This window comes from Pongo pygmaeus, chromosome 18 (genome assembly GCF_028885625.2).
Source record: "Pongo pygmaeus isolate AG05252 chromosome 18, NHGRI_mPonPyg2-v2.0_pri, whole genome shotgun sequence".
Lineage (NCBI taxonomy): Eukaryota > Metazoa > Chordata > Mammalia > Primates > Hominidae > Pongo > Pongo pygmaeus.
Genome location: NC_072391.2, coordinates 74,049,852 through 74,066,736, shown reverse-complemented (window position 1 = coordinate 74,066,736; position 16,885 = coordinate 74,049,852). Strand labels below are relative to the sequence as shown.

Here is a 16,885-nt window from a genome sequence, read left to right as displayed (position 1 = left end):
AGTTTTCAATTGGATTCGTTATAATACTATATTATTCATGGAGAACCTATCAGGTGTCATGTATTTTACATGTAACAAAGGACAACTCTTGGCTCTTACATCATGCTAGGCTCTGTTCCAAGCACCACTATATATACATATGTATAGAGCCTATTTTAGTAGTAGTTCCATTTGCCTTATTCTCTCTCTCCCTGTTCCCCTTTCTTTCTCTTTCAGACTCTCTCTTCACGCACACAAATGCTTTATTTTCTGAGTCATTTGGCCATTTATAGAGCAAGTTGCAGTGAGTACTTCAGTATGTGCTTCCTAAGTTCAAACATATTCTGTTAAATAAACACATTTATTAAAAGAGGAAATTTAATGTTGATGTAATATAATTTAGTTCTCAGTCTATAATCAAATTTCACCAGTCTCCACCAAAATGTCCTCTATGACTATTTTTGTTCTCAGCCTAGCATCTAATTCAGGCTCATGCTTTCCATTTAGTTGGCCTGTCTATTTATTATCTTTCAAATCTGCAACAATTGCTCAGCTGTTCTTTTTCATGACTTTGAAATTTGGAGGTTTAACAGGCCAGTTATTTAAATGTGTTTGACATTTTCCTCATGATGGGATTCATGTTATGCATTCTAGGCAGGAACACCACAGCAGTGATGCTGTGTTTTTTCTCAGTGGATTCTATGAGCAGGGAATGATGACAATTTGCTTCATTATTGGTGATGTTAACTTTGACCGTCTAGTTAAGGTGGTAATCCACCAGGTATCTCCAGAATATAGCTACTCTTTTCTGTAATTAATAAACATTTTGAGACTATGAAAATACCCCATTCCTCAAACTAATACTTAGATAAATAAACATAATGTGTAAGCAAACTAGGACAATTTTATGAAATAGATGATATGTGATAATTGATGGAGAAAGCAAACTTACTCAAAGCTAATATTTAAGACATCTATATACAAATAAACATGCATAATGCATTATATAACAATATACAGTGGTGTTACATGCAAATATAAGCCATTTTCCAATTCATTTAGGAATTTTGGCAAGTCAGGATTGTACAATTTAATTACATTTTTAGCCTTCAGATGGGCTAAGAAAATTAAGACCAGGAAAAATAGCCAGAGGGAGGAGAACAGTTTTCTCCTCAGAGTCTAAATCTAACAAATCTGAGAGAAGGAATAATCAATGTCCCTTAGTTTTAAATCCTTCTCTCTTCTGCTAGATTATTTTTATTGGTTTTTGTGTTTGTATATTTAAATTAAGTTATAGAACAAAATATTTCCCATCACATTCTGCTTATTAAATGGTCATGCAGTGTCTAGACAAATAATATGATCAGGTCACTTTTAGAACATAAAGGGATATTAAAGATCATTTCATCAACTTTAGAGAAGAAAAGTTGAAACCGAGATAAATTTGAGTAAGTTAGTTACAGAGTACTAGGAACTGGAATTCTGATTCTTGACTCCTCCTTCTGATGTATTAACCATGAGATAACCTTATTTCTTGAAGACATGCTGCTTTATTACAACTGAGGATTTAAAAAACAAAACACTGGGCTTAATTTATAGTGGTGTTCGAGTATTCCTTCGAGTACATACTTTAAATAGTATGTGTCCTTGCCTCTCCACTGTAATAGCTTCTCTATAGGGACTAAAGGGGCACAGGTGAGACTTTGTGACAGATTCTTAATGCCATTATTAATTACATTGTTTTCCCTTTCTATAGTGTATTGTCTGATGCTGGGGAAATATATACTCTTGACTGTCCACTCCTTTTAATGAAAAACTGTATCCCCTGAACCCATCATATAAAATCCTAATGAATTTCTCCAAATAGATGTAGGTCACCTCAACTTCTAATGTTATCTTCACTTTAGGAAAATCTCTAAAGCAATCTTGATTATTTAAAAAATATCATTTGGCTACAGAGCTTAATAATCCTTTTAGAGCCCAGGGTACTTGAGTCTGCTTAGGTCTCAAAGGTACACAATATCTCTTTGGAATTGCACCAGAAAATCCATTTAAAATCAATATTTTATTAGAAGCAACATTACTCTCATAATTTGCCTTATACCCAATTTGTTTGGAAAATTGAGAGCCCATAAGAGAGGATCTGTTTGTACTTTATATGTCTTCTACTTTTCCAGTTGGATGAGACTTTTATAAACGCATGAGCACTGCTACCAATAAGGATTTGTCATTTTGACTATTTTGTCAGTCGTCACACATAAGTTTTATTTTGAGTTGAGCTTTAGATTTACGTATACTTTTCCCCTCTTTGGCCCCACTGGCCAAAGAGTTTAATGTTTTAAACTCTATAGTTATGATAATATATCTTCAAGTCTCATTTCTAAATCCATCAATAACATTATAATCCAATTCTGCAAAAGAAATTATTAGTCAATGCCTGTATATTAATCATTCAAAAACAATAAAAATAAAACTGAGGGCAGAACACTAGTCGCCTCGAAGTATTGAATCGGCAAACTCCTCTGAGAGATTTATCATCAGGATTTACAATTATTTTCCCTGATGAAATTGAGCTTTGTCTGTTAGAATTAAAGTGAAGGTCGCCTTTCCTGAGTCCTGTAACCACAAAAACAGTCTTGAAGAGAATATTTGGAACAGGAACCATCTATATTTAGTATGATTTCTTTGTGCACCTTTTCCATTGGCCAATCAGATAGAACCTATTTCTTATAAATACAGTGATTGCATAGATATTTATTTATCTGAGTTTATTTCAGCCGGGGATTTTCTGATGAATGAATACACACCTTAAGTAAAATAATCAATGAATTGAATAAAACTGTCCATAAACAGATGTCAAAGACTAATGATATATCACTGTACAACCTACTGTATAGAATTTCAAATACACATTTAATATCCAAAATATACCTTCTTTTGATATACAGTGTTAAATTTATAAATTACAAGTGCAGGGTCAAAATTCTTTAATTGCAAGCAATAGAAACCAAACGAGGCACAGATCAGGCCACACACACAGGAAGGCAAATTCTTATTTACATATCTGCTCCAAGGCAGATGGTTTTGGCTTTAGGAGCATTGGGATCCAGAAGTTCATACCCCATAAGTATGCCTTCATCTTTTTCTGTGCATCACTGAGCTCTGCTTTTGTGTTCTTGCTTCCATTCTTGGAATTTTTCTCTATGATAATGAGTCCCACCATCCAGGCTCATGTTTTCATTGATTCCAGAGAGTATATGGAGAGGCACTGTCTCCTAGAATGTGTCAAAAATCTCCTGAATGTTCCATTTGGTCCTGTTTGGTCACATGCTCCCCCCATTAGGCTAATCATGGTAGACTCAAAGCTGACAAAGCACAATGAGTTAAATCTGGGTCAGAGGCCATGCTTTTGCCAGGAGACAGAAAATCATTGTGATTGACAATATCGCCTGAATTACATGGGATAACGAACGGGCGGCTGTGCAGTTGAAAGAGGAGTACTGGACAGAATATAATAAGAGATGACCACTGCCTTCCATATGTAATCTTTATTTTTTAAAAGAGCTGTTCAATAGTTACTACCCTTGTCTGCTATTGACATTCTCATTCTAAACAATGCATCATTTGAATGAGCCTCCCCTTGCTGAAGCAACTTGAGTGAGGCTCTTTCTCATAATTGGGCAGACCATTTAGAACATCTGGAGGGAGGTTCTTCTTTGTACTTACATTGACTGCCCAGAACAATAGGGACCTCTCTTCCATAGAACAGTGCTGCTCAATTGTATAATCTCTACTTTCTATTTCTTTAGAGTCCCTGTTTTTAGGGTATATAAATGTGGGGAATAATAGATTTTACCCATTATCTTTTATACTCAAATCAAATTTGATAGTCAAAAGCTCAGGAATGATTTATTGGTTTAAGCTCACATTTTTTCGTTTCCCTTGTCGTCTTTCTGGGCAGTTTCTATAGCTCTCTAATTCTTCAACAAATATGAACGCCCATATGAAATCAGCCAAAAAAGGTATTCTGGTTACCCTGACCACAAGAGCACTGGAATACAACTTAGGGAATCTGGATTTCTTTCCTAGGCCTATTTATTAGGAGAAAAACTTTAGTAAGTTTTTAATAAACTCTAAGAATCTGATTTCACATCTGTGCAAGCTCCGCCTCCCAAGTTCATCCCATTCCCTGGCCTCAGCCTCCTGGGTAGCTGGGACTACAGGCACCCACCACCACGACTGGCTTTTTAAATTTTTTTTTATTTTTAGTAGAGACGGGGTTTCACAGTGTTAGCCAGGATGGTCTCGATCTCCTGACCTTGTGATCCGCCCACCTCGGCCTCCCAAAGTGCTGGGATTACAGGCGTGAGCCACCAGGCACGGCCCAATACATGCTTTTAAAACAACTTTAGCAATTGCTTCTCTGGAAGGGTCGGCCAGGGATAAATGGTGAGTTCAGTGAATGGGTGTGGTAACTGCTAATCCGGGTAAGATGTGTCGGTAGCTTGAAATAGATTTACAATAAAGATGGTGATAAGTGGTTATATTTAGATTTTATTATTTCCAGGGTTTTGTTCCTGAGCACCTGGGTATATGATGGTTATATTAAATTATAGGAGGAAGACTGGAGGATGAACAATTGGGGCTGGGCCTTCTTGATGTAAGATACCATAATTACATGACTGACTTTGAACTTACAATGAGCCTTGGGCAAATAAAGGTTGAATTACCTCTGCTCTGTCTCTCCCTGATCATTCAGGAAACAATAAAGTAGAACAAACATTCAAGAGTTCAATGCTTTTCAACACTCGAGCCCAATCGTATGGTAGATTTTTGACAACAAATATGCAAATGTCAGATATCCTTTTTGGCTTGCTGCCAGATTTTTTTTTTTTTTACCCCCATCTATAATTTCTTCTGTTTCTAAATTTGTAGGCAGACATGAATTTGACAGTTGCTATAGAGATGGGAAAATTATAAGATATGATGAACTTCTCAGCAACTAGATTTATCTTTGAAATGCATTTTCTCTACATTCTTGCCTCCTAATTAATTACAACTTTGAGCATTTAGGTAGCAGATAAATTGACAGAAAGCTTTCCCCCTCTGGCTGAAATGATCATAATATAATGAATAGTTCTTCAAATCATGCAACCCCAAACTGTGATAAGTAGAAGTGTGCTTTTCACTGCAAAAAAGGCAAAGTACTTCAAAATACCCTTGACAGTATTGAGATTTTAACAGTTGTATGATCCTGACGAAGATAACTAATAGTAAAGGTTTCTGTTTGGTAGAAAACACTCTGGGGACTGTTGTGGGGTGGGGGGGAGGGGGGAGGGATAGCATTAGGAGATATACCTAATGCTAAATGGCGAGTTAATGGGTGCAGCACACCAGTATGGCACAAGTATACATATGTAACTAACCTGCATTGTGCACATGTACCCTAAAACTTAAAATAATAAAAAAAAGTTAATAGAATTCAGTGTTCAAGGTAGCTTATAACTGATAACCTTAAACAGTGTTTACTTGCACGCTGTTGTTTTCCATTAGGTTCTTATAACCAGAAAATTCAGGTATGGGTGAGAAAGGGGGAGAAGAGTTCTCTCAACTATCAAAATGTGTAAGTACACGTATCATTATGTACCTCCCCTTTCCTATATCTCTGTTAACATCTAGGTTCCAGAAAGGAACGCATGAAAGTGAGTGTTGGGTAATTATTAGCAAAGAGGAAAACAGACCCTTCCACTCAATTTCTTCCCCTTTGAGAATTTATTCTGCAGAACAAAATAGGATCAAGGTTTCCAGGGACTGTAAAGCAATACCTTGGCAGCAAGGTGGACTCTGCACTGTGGATCCAAATAATGTCAATTGCAACACCAAATTAAGGCAGTGGGACTGGGCTGAGATTGATGACACACCAGCGATGCTGGATGTTACCCGTTTCTGTATTGTGAGTCTAAGGAGCGCAAAACCGTCTCACACCAATTTCATTCCCATATCCTGGCTTGCTGTTCAAGCAAGAGGTGTTTGCATGGGTTTGACATTCTAAATTTATTTTTTGAAATATTTGCGTCCTTTGTCCTATTTTCTATGTTTTTAAAAATTTAAGAACCGTTTATAAGTTCAGAATATTAATCATTTGTGTAGTGTAAGTTATAAATATCTTTCCTGGTTTTGCACACATTATGTAATTTTATGGTCTTTAAAAATATAGATCATAGAGACTAAATTAAGTCAAAACACACTCTTCTCCTTCATGGACATATTTAGGGACTTATTTAGGAAGTCTACCACCAATCCAAGATTCTAAAAGTATTCACCTGATTTCTGTCCAGGCCAGTTTTATTCTTTTTTTGTAGCATAATAACTATTGTTATTTTATCATTCCATGATTGACTGTAATGCAAGGTGAGAAATAAAATTCAAATTTAATAATTGTTAAACAATTATTAACCTGGTAATTTTTGAAACAACTGGTCAAGAGCTGCAGTGGGACCTGTGAACATTGTCTGCCAGGTAAAGGCGTATATCCTGGACCATGGGCCTGCCATGCACTAAAGCTTTCCTGGGAGCAGGATATCACCTTGTGCAGGAGTGCCAAAATCGTGGTCAAGTTCTTCTCATTTGGCATCAACAGCATTTTATATCAGCATGGCATATATCCATCTGGAACCTTTACTCCAATGTGGAAATATGGGCTTACCTTGCTTGTAACCACTAATCTTGAGCTCATGAAATACCTAAATAACATGGCGCAACAACTAAAGCATTGGCTATACAAGCGTTCAGGTCAGAAACTGATTGGAGTCATCTCAACAATTGAAAGTGATGAGGTCCTTGAAAGATGGCAGTTTGACCCTAAGTGTGATAAGACTGCAAAAGATCATCTTGGGCCCAGAGAATAGTCTTAGAAAACTATCCAGGATGAAATCTGTTTAGTAATCAGATCACAGCTACAGTGACATTTCTGCCACTGTTGGAAGTTTGTTCTCTTGATCTACTGATCTATAGAGATTTGGTTGTACCCAAAAAATGGGAAGAGAAATGACCTTGTTCTTTTGATCTCCTGATTTATACAAAGATTTGGTTGTACCTGAAAAAATGGGAAGAGGAGTGACCAATTCTGAGGAAGTCTGTCTTTCTGCATTTACTACCTAGTCCACAAAGTAAATAGCATGGTGGCTTACAAAGTTCCTGTCAATGACTGAGGATGAGATGAAGAAAATAATATAACTGTAATTTTCAAATGTGATTTTCCTGAAACCAACTCAACCACAGTTGATGTTTTATTTCACTGGTTAATTTTTAGATGGGAAAAACCAACATCGTACTTTACTAAACTGTGTGTAATTGTTCTGTTCTTTGGTACTTGTTTGACCTACCTTGGAGTTAACGTAATGAACTGATTGCACATTGTTGAAAAAGAACTGGTAGATTTTTGTCAGCATTGTAATGTTACTTCCTTTGCTGGCAGTAACTGTAGATGAAGAAACTTTTGCTATAAAGCTAAATGTTTTCCTAAATCAGACATTTTTACTAAGTAGCTTTACTCAGTACAGGTAGAGCAATATATAAATATAAAATACAACAACAGAAGTCTGAATACTCAGAATCTTTGTTTAGATCCTAAAACTAATAATTCACAAGCTGTGAAATGTTCTGGTAGGTAATTTTGTCATTTATTTCATTGTATAGTTTCCATGTTGAATAAATTTTCAATTATTACATTTTAATTTGTATAACTGGAGTCTATGAAGCAGTGGATTATTTATACCATTTAATTTCTTGTGATACAGAACTCTTAGCATTTTTGTGTTTGTGTGTTTTATAAAATTAAGATGTAAGTAAAAATGAGGAAACAAAGTTAAAGTTTCTGTATGTTTAAAAAAAAGTTTTTAAATAAAACTGGTTAACCATGTGAGACCAGAGACTTTATGTCTCAAGACCTGATGCAATGTGTGGCACATGGTGGACTCTAAATACTTACTGAAAGAATGGATGAAAAATAGCACATCTAGCACCTAATGGCTCTCCATGGTATACAGGAGCCACAGACTTGCAGGTTGATAGTAATCTGATAACTATTTGGTTACAGAATGAATTCTGAGAGATCTATAGTATTTAGTAAAAAAAAAAAAAAACAAAAAAAAACATTAAAAAATATAGGATCTAGATACCACATGGATTTTAAAGGCCTTTTAAAAATAAAAAGACATCACATTTATTCTAAATAAGACAACATGGAAAGGGGAAAAGCTGAGTGAGACACTCAGGTTGAAATTCTAATCTTCTATTTTCTTGTTTTATAATCTGAATTTAGTTACTGATCTTCTAGACTTGTTTTTTTTTTTTTTTCTATCTTTAATGTGGGAATAAAATGCTTTTTCAGGAAAGTCCTGGGAACTACATGTTAACATATACAAAGCACTTAATACAGTGTTTGTTAGAATAGATCTTGTATTAATTCTAAATGTATTTTCCAAAGCTTTTCTAAGCATTCTTCTAGGGTTCTGGGAATTTGAGAGTGCTGTCATTATGTGACAGCATGTAAATTTCAAAACTTGTGTTCCTTATATAAACTTTAATATGTGGGTCATTTTAAACTATCAGTGTATTACTCTCTCATCTATCATTATAGACCAAGTGTAGAATTAGGTTGAATTAAATGCAGACTACAAAGTTTCAGGTGCTTTGCAATTAAATATGTTGTTTTGCAAATTACTCTATCACTAATGAAGTTGTGAGGAATCCTGTGCAACACCACACTGCTACAGATGGATGTCTGATGCTCCAATTAAACAAATGCATATTTTCTCCAGTATGTGGACAGTTAGCAATGTTTAAATATGGCTTTTGAATTGCCCCTTTTCAATGAGGCAGTTATATGTTCACATGTTCACATAAACTAAACTAAGATGTTCACATGATACTCTGTTGCCCAGGGAAAATGCTAAGTTAATTGCTAAATGATCTGAAGTATAACAAAAATCAAAAGAAACTAATTGTGTGCCTACTGGATAGCTGTGATACAGTCACTGTTGAGAACATGAGCCAAAGAAATAAATAACACACTAAAGTGATTTCTCTTGTTCTTCTCCATAGACAGATGGATCAGTTGATATTACCCTATAAAAAGCATATTGCGATTAGGAACAAACAATATTCTTACATCCTTTTTCTAAAAGGCTCAACATGGTTCTTTTTACATAAAATAAAAATCTCTAACAAATTAATGAAATATAGAGAAAAGAATATCATCAGGAGTAAAAAAAAAAAAAAAATACTGACAATTTCTGTCATTCTTCCTGCTGTAGATGTCAACTGTTAAACTTTCAAAAGGAAACTTGACAAGATTAAATGCTACCAGAAATAACTTAGACAAAGCAATATGGGCTTCTGCATATTTTACAAAAACATCCACTCCCAAGCAAAACGTTGAGCCAATCTAGTTTTCATCTTCTGCTGCATTTCCTTCCTTTCAGCAATGTGTGCTTTCCTTACAAATGCTTACAACTCACTTCTGTAGGTAAAAAAAGGTAACTTGTTCTACTTTGATTTAAATTAAGTTTTCCACTGAAACCTACATGTGTTTGGATTTTTTTGAGATTAACAAATTAAGATCTTAATAAAAATTACCATCCCAAATGCTGGAATGCTGGCATTGAAAAAATATTTACAAACATTTTTGTTATTATTTTCTTTAGATATAAATAATTTGAAATAGTGGAGAATTTAAAAGTATACTCAATTTTATATGAAATATATTAACATATTTACCCATTAGTAAGCATGATTGTTTTTATAACCCTTATGATATTAATATCATGTTAAACTGGTACATGATATTTGTCAATCTTTTTTTCATGCACACATGATATTAATGTTTTAAGGGTCATCAAAAAATAGTCAAAATTTCTTTTTTTCAAGTTTCTCCAACTGGATTATCTGCAGGTAATTATTGCACATAACTGGAAGAACACTTAAATAAAGAACCCTACAGGTGAGTAGTATTCATAGCATGAGATCATATAGTAGTATTATCTTTGTATTAGCTTAAGACTAATGTTTACGTATAAACTTTCAAAAAGTGAATTTGACCTTTCATTTTTATGTCTTTATCTCCTACCACATTTGACACAAGGTCTCGCACATAATAGGACGACCATTTGTTGAATGGATGAATGAGTGAGTGAAGGAAACACAATAAGCCCCAGCCACTTTCACAATCTTTGGTCTAAGCTAACCAATATGACCCATTCTTTTATTCTGTACTGTATCATTTGGTAACTAGATATTTGCCAGTACAGGAAATCAACTTCAAGTGCCAATAGGCAATTTCATGTACTTTTATTCAGAAAAGCAATATAGAAACTGTTTAATTAATATACTGTAATTTTAGCTAAAATCGTTATAACATGTTTTTAACGTTCATTCTGTTTTTTTCTTGAGCCTAACCATACAAACCTAAAACCAAACTTTTAAAAAGTGGGACTTTGTTTCAACAACAATATGCAGGAAACTGAGCTGTAATTAAGTGAACTTTCTTCCCCATTTAGAGAAAGTCAGTAAAATAAACAGAAGAACTATTAATTGAGATTAAAATGTACTTGTCTAGATGAGTGTATGTGTATATATATATTATATATACTATATTATATACGTATATACACAGTATATGTACTGTATATACCGTATATATATAGTATATATACGTGTGTATATACTGTATATATATACACACACAGGCATTGCCATAAAAGTTACTTTTGAGGAAAGGATTCTCAGCAAATATATTAAACTACATCTCAACTGAATTCTTATTTCCTTTGTGGTTTTACCATGAGCCATGTAAGAATTCTGATCAAGGTGCTTGGTGATATGGTGCTGAATCCCCAAGCCCCAGCACAAGGTTGGTAAGACTTTCTAGTGCTCAAATACAGACAGTGGCTTATGGTCTCTATTATCTGAGTTACATGGGAGTCCAGAAGAGCTGCCTTTGTTGATATATCTCTGGTCTCAGCTGCCTTCCCTACTGCTCTTTCTTCATGCTGTGATGAGCACTGTGTGTCTTACCACCGCCCAACAAGCCCCGGTGTGTGATGTTCCCCTCCCCGTGTCCATGTGTTCTCATTGTTCACCTCCCACTTAGGAGTGAGAACATGCGATGTTTGGTTTTCTGTTCTTGTGTTAGTTTGCTGAGAATGATGGTTTCCAGCGTCATCCATGTCCCTGCAAAGGACATGAACTGTTCACAATAGCAAAGACTTGGAACCAACCCAAATGCCCATCAATAATAGAGTGGATAAAGAAAATGTGGCACATATACACCATGGAATACTACACGGCCATTGATTTTTCACAAGGGTGCCGAAAAAAATTTAATGGGGAAAGAGCAGTCTTGTCAACAAATGGCTTTCAAACAAGTGAATGATTTACAAACTTGGCTGCCTCCATGCCTCAGCAGCAGGCCTGGCCCAAGCCTTGGTACTCCACATTTATAGAGACCATTTGTGGTCCTAATCCTGGTGCCTACCAGGACTCCTACGCTGGCCTTTGTGGAGGGCTCTCCCATTCTTCTCGTGGGTAAAGATACTGCAGCCGAAGTCACCCAGCACCAAGTCCACAGTGACGGTCAAAGAGGATCTGAACCCAGAACTGCCAGAGAGAAACTGGAGAGAATAGTTTTGCTTCAAGAAATAAAAGGTACCAAATCAGCCACAAGAAGGACCTATTTCCTCTACATAAGCAACCACACTTCCGGAAATAACCGTAGACTGAAATCCATACCTGGGAAAACCTAGGAGCCATGTGTTGAAGATTGCAGGGCCACATGATAGACACATCTTGGGTCACCAAGTCAAAACTGAAGAGGGGCAGCACCGTACAGAAGCACTTGGTTTGAACAGGTTCAAACTAACTCTGGGGAAAATCGGTGAAATTGTGAGATATTGCCAATTCTGACTGATTTCCCTCACATTCCTGCAGTTGAAATCTAGGTCGGTGATTGATATTTTTGCCAAGGTCCTTCAGGCCACTGCCCCAGCAACTTGGACTGACAAATACAAATAAGGAACAGAACCTATAAAAGGAAAAGGGATTTCTTGAAACTCTGTGGCTGGGATCCGGCTTCTAAGCTGTGGATGGAAACTTTAAATCAGAAGAAGGAGGTGCCTCATCCAGGGACCTAGGCACAGAGAGTTCCTTATTGCAGTGCCCCCCACCCCCCACAAATCTGCCCTGACATGGTTGTATGTGGATAATGGTGATAGCACGGCACTGCTTTGATTAACTACAGTCTTTGTAAGACCAGGTAGGACCTAGAGTGGTTAGAAGTCATGGTCATTTTTTTCCTGGCGACCACCAGCTGTTTCTATTTCCCCAGTACACTGCACAAATGTTATGCCTTTCTATTCATTCACTGACCAGGGCAAAGTCGGAGAGCACAGTTTCATTGAACCTGACCTCCCAGTTGATGGCTCTCAACTGAGCACAGCCCTTGGCTGAAAAGCACTGCCATGTTCAACGTAGCATCCCCTTCTGGAAACAGCATGCATTCAGCAACTAGTCTATGATTTGATAGAAAGATTCATCCCCAAACTCAACGTGGGAAAACTCAGAACCCTCCCATTCCCCACTGTAGATCTCCTAATAGGATTAGCTGAGGTTTTTATTACAAATTCATCACAGCTCAGCTTCTCCCTTTCCTGGTCTTACTTCCTTCCCAGTGTTATAAGAACAGACACCAAGAACCCATTTCAAATTCGTGCAGGCAAAGCTGTTTTATAGCCTGCATCACAGAGAGTCTGACTTAAGCAGACAGGAAGCACAAATGGACTGGAGTAGGGAGTTTAAATACAGGAGCTGAAGGTAGCATCAGGCATGACCTGGCCCTGTCAATTACTAGCTGTGTGCTTTTGTGCCAAGTTATTTAACCTCGGTATGCCTCAGTTTCCATGACTGCAAAACAGAAATATTAATAGCACCTAGTTAATTGAATTATGAGGATTACATGATATAACAACAAAAAATAAAGTAAAAATATCCTGGTCCATAGCAAGAAGTATAATTGCTTAATTAAATGAGTTAATAAAATAGAGCAGAAAAAATCTGTTTTTTTTGTGTCCTGCTTTGTCCTCTGTCTCTCATCTCTCTTTGCCTCGGGGAAAATTCATTTTCTATTTCTATTTATACTTTTATATCATTCGCCCTTGATATTCAGTTAATACCATTATATTTTCCTTTGATTACCATGAAAGGCAGAACATAGAGGGAGAAAAACCTTGCTATTGAAATATTCCTCCTAAAGGACACAATAAAAAGCATTTATTCATTAAGTTCAGAATACCACTCTTTATAAATTATTTCTTTGTAATTGTCTGTTTTTTCCATAGACATATAAAGAACACTAATGCTATAGGAAAAGAATCAACATGCATTTCTTCTTCACCACTGAAAAATAACCCAATAATGTGTCATGAATCTAAAAACAACTATGTCTTTCACTTGCATTAGTTTTCAATGAGGGGCAATTTTGCCACCCTACTCCAAGGGAACATTCGGCAATAGTTGGAGACTATTTGAGCTGTTGGACTAGGGGGAAGGTGCTACTGGCATGTAGTGAGTAGAGGCTGGGGATTTTGCTCAACATTCTACAATGCATGGGACAGTCCCCTCACAATAAAGAGCTATCCTACCCCAAAGGTCAATAGTGCTAAGGTTGAGAAACCCTGACGTACATGGAGCATCTGCATAATTTATGTTTACTCCCTATTAATTCTGAAGAAATTTTTTCACTTTGATGGCTATCTTTTAAAAATGAAAAGATATGCTGACAACATATTGAACACGATTATGTCACAATTTTGATTATCAAAGTGCTAATGGCTCCAGTCTGATGTCAATATTGCCTTCTGTCTAGCTGAACAGGTTTTCTGTCTTTTTCCTTTCCTTAAATGCAAGGTAATCCCTTAAATTGTAGATTCTTATCTGCTATGTGCTGTGCAAGCAGAGATTTGAGTTGATTTGAATCACATGGACACACAAGTTTGAACGGATAGAGAACCTCGCTTGACTTGATAGTGTTGTATGTACAGTCTGAAATGTCAAGAAAATCTGAAATGTCAAGAATATAAATACTTTCAAAAGACAAGCATCAAAAGCCTTCTTATCACCTCTTTTATAACGCCAATCATGTATTGCCACATTTGAGCTGTTATGATGTGATATGGCTGAATAGAAAAGACACTGGCAATGTTCTAACTTGGTCAGAGGTCATATATAAAACCTTCGTGGATGCTCTGGACTCATCCTTGAGACAGGATATCCTATGGTGTCCCTGGGCATTATTAGCTTCATAAAATTACCTTAAGACTCAATAATCATTTGCACTCTGTCTTAAGATAGGGCACCCTATCTCAGAAGATATTATCACCTAGCCTATCCCAGATCACCTAGGTATTACACCCCGCATGCATTAGCTATTTATCCTGATGCTTTTCCTCCCCTCGAACCCCCAGCAGGCTCCAATGTGTGTTGTTGCCCTCCCTGTGTCAATGTGTTCTCATTGTTCAGTTCAATTCTTATCTTGATTTTTTTTTTTTTTAAATCTAAGAGAAGCCAGTCAAGGACTTTAAGCAAGAGCATGATATCCCTGGGCATTATTTGTTTTGTAAAATTATCCTAAGACTCAATAATTCTTCTGGACTTAGTGTTTAAAGTATGCCCTCAGGGCATACTTAGGCATGCCCCAAGTTATCCTAAGAATCAACAATTCTTTTGGTTTCTGTCTTCTCTATTATAAGCTGGGTGTCTAAAAGAGACAGAATATGGTGGTAGAGGGACAGGATATCCTGGTGCCAGGAAAAGCAGGCACAGGAATTTCATCTATGATGGTAGAATTTGGGAAGATTGAATAGTCCTTAATCAAATTAGATCATAGCATTTTGCAAGTGAAGAAAATGAAATGCATCTACCCTTTTATTTCAGTCAAAATTTAACAGTTCAATTCTAATAAGAATTTTAATTTTATGTTGTGGGATACATGTGCAGGACATGCAGGTTTGTTTCATAGGTAAACCTGTGCCATGGTGGTTTGCTGCACCTATCAACCCATCACCTAGGTATTACACTCCACATGCATTAGCTATTTATCCTGATGCTCTTCCTCCCCGGTGCCTCCAAACAGGCTTTACTGTGTGTTGTTCCCCTCCCTGTGTCCATGTGTTCTCAGTGTTCAGTTCAATTCTTATCTTGATTTTTTTTTTTAATCTAAGAGAAGCTAGGAAAGGACTTTAAACAAGAAGTGGGCAGCAGTGGAAGATGGGTAACTCGACTTGATTTTTATTTTCCAAGAATATGGTAGTAACCCTATGAAGAAAAGTTGGAGGAAAACAGGACTGGAGGTGGGGAGATCTGTTATATATTCATTAGAGTAATCCAAATAAGAAGTGATGAAGAATCAAACTCAAGTAGTTGCAGTAGAAGTGGAGAAGAAATAGATTGGGAAGTTATTATAGAATTAGAATGTATAGGTCTTGGCAATCAGTCAAATGTAGAAAGTGGAGAAAAAGAATGGATATGGAATGTGAGGAGGAGATGAGGCTGAGACTGGCTGAAGAGGCAAGATGTAATGCCACTTATTAAACAATAGAAATTGGAATCAGCCTAAGGACTGAAGGGAAAATGACAAGTTGAATGGAGATGTTGATGCAGAGGTGACTATGGAACCCCCTCAGCAAAGATAATGGAAAATGCAATTCAATAAGCAGCTTTGCTACTTAGAAGAAATCTCTTTCAAAGTTGCTATCCCAGACATCAATATAATCATAAATAAAGCCAAAAGGTATTAATTGACTTGTCAAGGTCTCAAACCATTATAGACTAAGACTCCAGTCTCTTGACTTGGCTACAACTCTACACAAAATACCTAGTGTTACATTTACAGAAATATTAAGAAAATATAGGTCTACGCATTAAACTCAATTTCTCCTTCTTATTCTGGATATAATTGAGATTGCCATGTATCTACATAGTTTTAAATTTTTAAACCTAAGTATTTAATATTCAATAAATGTGTCACATTTTATCTTGTTTTATATCAGATATTTTGCTATTAGTTTGTTTGCATTTTATCATTAATGCAATTCATTTTCATAGAGTAATACCTACATTCATAAAAAGAAAAATCACTACTTGAAAGACTTGATGATGTCATGTTTGCTCAAGAATGTTCCTGAGACAATCTTGGAAATGTGAGTGAGAAGTGGGATTTGGCAGAATCTGGAAAGTTGGTCTTCAATCTGATTGTAATCCACTTGGAAAAAAGAACATCAACCAGTGAAAAACTTAATGCATCTGCATGAATGGAAATCAATCAAATAGATATTTAAGCAACTTGTTCCTTTGCTGCCATTTCAAAAGTCAATACCATGTAATATTCTAGAATAGGTCATGACAAAGTTCAACATAAAAAGAAATAACGTTTCACTAAATGCATAAAGATTTATATAATTTAAGGCTTTTGCAAATGTATAGTTTTCGCAGTGATAACTTGCATATTATAGATTCGTGAAATTTTAAGTTTTAATCACAAATCTATAACATGCAAGTCATCATTGTGCTTTCCAGCACAAAGAAATCTATTCTTCCCACTGATGTGTGAAAGATTTAAATGACCAGAAACTCCTAACAGTAATAGCTTTGCTCTTTTTCCCTCATGCATCTATTACCAGATATTATTGCCCAGAGGACTCTGAGCAGTGTTTCTGTGCCCATTTAAGAATTAAATGCTAAAATTCTAGTAAATCATAATGCCAACATGATAAAATATCTGCAGTAATCATGTCCATCAGATAATGACAATAAAACATTATTATTCCATTAAAACTAAGGAGAGAAATCAACT

General features: G+C 36.0%; 1 pseudogene; it reads left to right on the top strand.

The window, feature by feature from the left end:
- Positions 1–7,190, top strand: part of LOC129015182 (mitotic spindle assembly checkpoint protein MAD2A-like) — a 53,092-nt pseudogene extending 45,902 nt beyond the window's left edge.
- Positions 7,191–16,885: the final 9,695 nt, after the last annotated feature.